The sequence below is a fragment of the Pan paniscus genome, chromosome 2 (assembly GCF_029289425.2).
Source record: "Pan paniscus chromosome 2, NHGRI_mPanPan1-v2.0_pri, whole genome shotgun sequence".
NCBI classification, from domain to species: domain Eukaryota; kingdom Metazoa; phylum Chordata; class Mammalia; order Primates; family Hominidae; genus Pan; species Pan paniscus.
In genome coordinates, this window is record NC_085926.1 from 104,287,925 (window position 1) to 104,292,490 (window position 4,566).

The following is a 4,566-nucleotide window of genomic DNA, read 5'->3' on the forward strand; positions in this document are numbered from 1 at the left end:
CACACAGGCTGAGATATTAGTCTTTCATCTGTAATAGGTTGCAGTCAGGTTAGCTAAAAATCAGCAAAGTTCTTGTTTTCCAGCACCTTTTCTGTTCACTCCAGTGTGCATGCAGAAAGACAATAATATTCTAGGTGTGTTGTGAAACAAAAACACTTGATAAACACTGGTTGATCAAGAAAACATTTTCATGTTCCCTTTTATGACAGGGAGGGTGGTGTGGGAAAAAGCAAGAGATTTTATTATTTTGTATGGGAAGAGGCCCATATGTATGAGTTCCCTTTGTAAAGGAAACTGTGACACCAAAAAGGTATTGCTTTACCCTTGCATCAGTAGATTTTCCCAGCTTCTATCTTTAGCAGGGAAAGCCAGGCTCATAAAATGAGATTGAAATATAAAACTTTCTTTCCACACATGCACCCACCGTCTAATCTCGATCACTCTGATTTGCAGTCTCTCACTTCACCAGTAATCACTGCCATCCTAACTATGGAGTGGTTGAGCCAAGCTGTGGGATTGTGGCATTAGATTTGCAAGGCTCTAGAAGTGTGTCATAAGATAAACATAACATTGCTAAAGCCCTGAATCGGATCATATGACTCCTTAAGACTTCAAGGAGGGAACATACCACCTATCAAATGGCATGGCTCAAAAAGGCATAGCTTAGTAGGCTAATTTACTTTTCCTTTTACTGGATGACTAGTGCAGCTGGTAGGTTTTGGGCAATCAGCTAAACTTAGAATTGTGGTCAATAGACAGACATTCTCTGCTGAAAGTCTTGGCTGTGAGTACGGATTCACACTGGAATAAATTGTCTGAACTTTAACTACACAGAGAATTGGGCAACTTGTCCACAGATATTTAGAAAAGAGTTGGAAGAATCCTTGAGGTTTTCCACTCCAACTGGCCACCCAATGAAAAAAATCTCCATTAAAGCATACTTGATGGATGGTGTCAGTCAGTCTCTGCCCGAATGCACAGAAAGTTCAACTACTCTATGAGTCAACCTTTTCCATTGTTGGAGTTAGAAAAGGCTTCCATATTAGGGAGCTGATATCTCCCTTGTTGTTGGTTTTTATATGGTCCTGGTGCTGCCCTCTAAAGCAGAAAATGTTTACTTCCCCTTTCACGTGATAGACTTTTAAATACTTGAAGGCAACAACAATAGGTTAAATCTTAATTAATAAACAAAATGAGAAGACTTGAGAAACAAAGAATAAATGCCAGCACAAACATGCTCACATTAAATGGAAACAAAGGCTATATTTGCTTTTTAAAATGAACTTTTTAAAGAATAGTTTTAAATTTACAGAAACATTGAGACAATAGTGTTCCCATATACTTCCACTTATTACACACCCAGTTTTCTATATTATTAACATCTTGCATTGGTATGTTACATTATTATGTGTTACAAATTAATGAACCAATATTAGTACATGATTATTAACTAAATCTATACTTTATTCGATTTTCTTAGTTGTTACCTAATGTCCTTTTGCTCTTCCAGGATCTTATTCTGGATGGCCTGAATTAAGCACTACATTTAATCTCCACATTTCTTTAGGTTCCTATTGGCTGAAGAGTTCTTTACTTTCCTTGATTTTGCTATTGTTGATGGTTTTCAGGAGTACGGGTCAGGAATTTTGCAGGATGTTCCTTTATGGAAATTTGTCTGATGGATGGGTTATATGTTTTTAGAACAAAGATCACAGAGATAAAGTGCCATTTTCATCACATATCAAGGGTTTATGCTATCAACATGATCTTGACTTTGATAACCTGGCTAAGGTAGTGTTTCTCGTGTTTCTTCACCATAAAGTTCCTCATTTTCCTCCTTCCTCATGGCAATCTTTGTAACAAAGCCATTCTGTATAGTGGGAAGTTATAATGCCCCTCTTTTAAAGTGGAGCATCTACATAATTTATTTTGAATTCTTCTGAATGGGAGATTTTTCTCTTTACCATTCAATCATATATTTATATCAATATAGATAATGAATTAATATAGATCACTTATTTTGTATTTGAGTTTAGAATTCAATGCTATTTCATGTATTTTGTTGCTCAAATAGTTCTAGTTTTGGCCATTGTAAACTCCTTCAATTGATGTTTGTGCCCCTTTGCCACACTCCCATCAATATAGGTTGTTTTATGGGGTTTATTGTAGTTGTTCTGTGTGTGTGTGTGTGTTGTTGTTGCTGTTTAAACACCTCCTTCTTGTACCACAGAATCTTCCAGGATTATCTGTATATTTGATCCCCCAGTTCTAGAATCAGTCATTTCAGACATTTCTCTAAGGAGTCTTGTGTTTTTGTTTTTTGTTTTTATTGGATAATGGTATTATTATAGAAATTAAGAACCAGGTGCTAGGTGTACTTGCTCCTACTGGGGAGTTGTTTTATTTAGGCACTCTCAGCTTACAGAACAAGGAAATGTATGTGAGTATCCTAAACCATGTATATACACATATCTACAAACTTTTCTATATGTAGCCATATGTATCTATATTAAGCTAAACATGAGTTCATACTGATATCTCCAACTCTAATTCACTCCTAGTGGATTATTTTAGCCTCCTGCTGCTGCCTATCTGTAAACTGTCACTTCTACAGTAAGAAATGCAGCTTCTACCATCTGCTATCCATTTACTTAAATGTTTAGTTCCAGTATATGTGTATAGCAGAATCAGAATTGTTAACCTGCACTCCTGTGAGAAACAACTGTAGCAAGGCATATGTACAGTTTTACCTTTTGATTTGCAGAGATGTTTGCTTTTAACAAACGGGATTTTTAAAACCTAGTTTATATTTTTGAGCCGTTCTTATCTGTCATTCAGTAATGACAATTTGCTATGGTTGATAGCACATTGCTTGCTTACTAGAATTTAAAACTTTGCAGAAGCTGTCCTGCCAATTTATTTATGAATTCAACATTTTTCTTTATAGAGAAGAGGGTATGCCACTAATAAGTACATTTCTATTAAGTTAAAGATAGTAAATTAAGCAAAATTGACCCATGTTAATGAGATTATCAACAGATGTCTACCCACCATGCCAGGTCGATTTCAACAACACCAAGGAGACAGAAAGGTAGAGAAGAAAGTCAGGAAATAAGAGACCTGCCACCTAAACAGTTTCAGAGATGTCATCATCCTCTAAGAATATTCCCCAAGAAAGGTTTCTTATTGTTTCAGACACCAGTTCTCAGATAGGAAAACCCAGCAACCTTCTTTTCAGCCAATAGAACCATTGTTCAAGTGACGAAGGACTGCTACAGTTTAGAAAGCATTTGTTGGTAAAACTTTCATAAAAGTAGATGATGAACAAGCCTATGTTGATCACACTGGGTGTGTGCCAGTGTCTGATACTGAATACCCTCCCTGACAAGTGCTTCCACAGTGCTTCCACATTCTTCCAACTGCAATACCTTAAAATAGAAGGATCAACTGTGTGGAATAAATGTCTGACTATTGGTCTGAAGATTTGGCTCCTCATTCTTGTTCTGCCAGTTAGTATTGGTGTGGCTTTGGAAAAGTCACTGAATCTATTACCTTATTTGAAAACTAGATGGATCATTAAGTAAGGTCAAAGTCAGTCAAGCTTTTAATGATTTTCAGTAGATGAAGCTTGTCTTTACTAATGATGCTCTGTTTTTTTCCTTCACTAAAGGAAGAAAAAAATTATCTCCAAGAAACAACCTCTTACACAATTCAGTCTAATGAAATTCAGTTCTACACAAGAAATACTGAGATTTTATTAAGTGCCAGGCAATGTGCTAGGCCCTGAGATAAACCTGTTTTGAAGACAAACAAGGTCCATGCCTTTGCAGAGCTGATAGTCTAATATGATAAACAAATAGGTAAAGATGCACTTTACAGTGATGTATGATAAGGGCTTTGATGGGTAACAAGAACAATCACAAATATTTTTAAAACAGCCCTAAACTTTTAAAAGTCTATTCTCAGGAAAAATCTGAAACATACTCTAATAAGAAATCGTCTGTGAATAATTTAAAGACTATTCCAATTGTGGGGAAGGGAATCTATACTTTACAGCTTTTATTTACTGGAAAAAGATCCCTAAAAGGGCATTTTTAGGTATTTGCTGGCCTGTGGGGGGCCTGGGGCATTCTCAAGCTCTTGACATCACTGTAGTATAGAGCTTATACTACTACAGAGATAGATGATCATTTACTCTGCCCACTTGGCATGTAGCTGGATCTAATGCAAGACTCTTCATGTCTTATCTTTAGGTTGTCTTTTCAGCTCAGAAATGTAAATATTCAGTATTATTGGAACAAGAAGACCTTTCAATCAACTTGTGCCATTGCCCACATTCCTTGAAAGGAGGACAGCCTGTCCTAAGTGATAACAAATTCTTAATTTACTGAAATCTCTGCTTCAATCAGATCTGCTGCTGCAGCCTACTGCCCAGGCTGATAGCTCCCTTATCTACACTCCCTCAGAAAATAAAAGGTGGAAATGCTGAATTGCTGCCAGTCTTCTTCCAGTCAAGGCCTTCTATTAAAATGTCTGGAAGGGCCAGCTCCTTGCCCAGAGCATCTT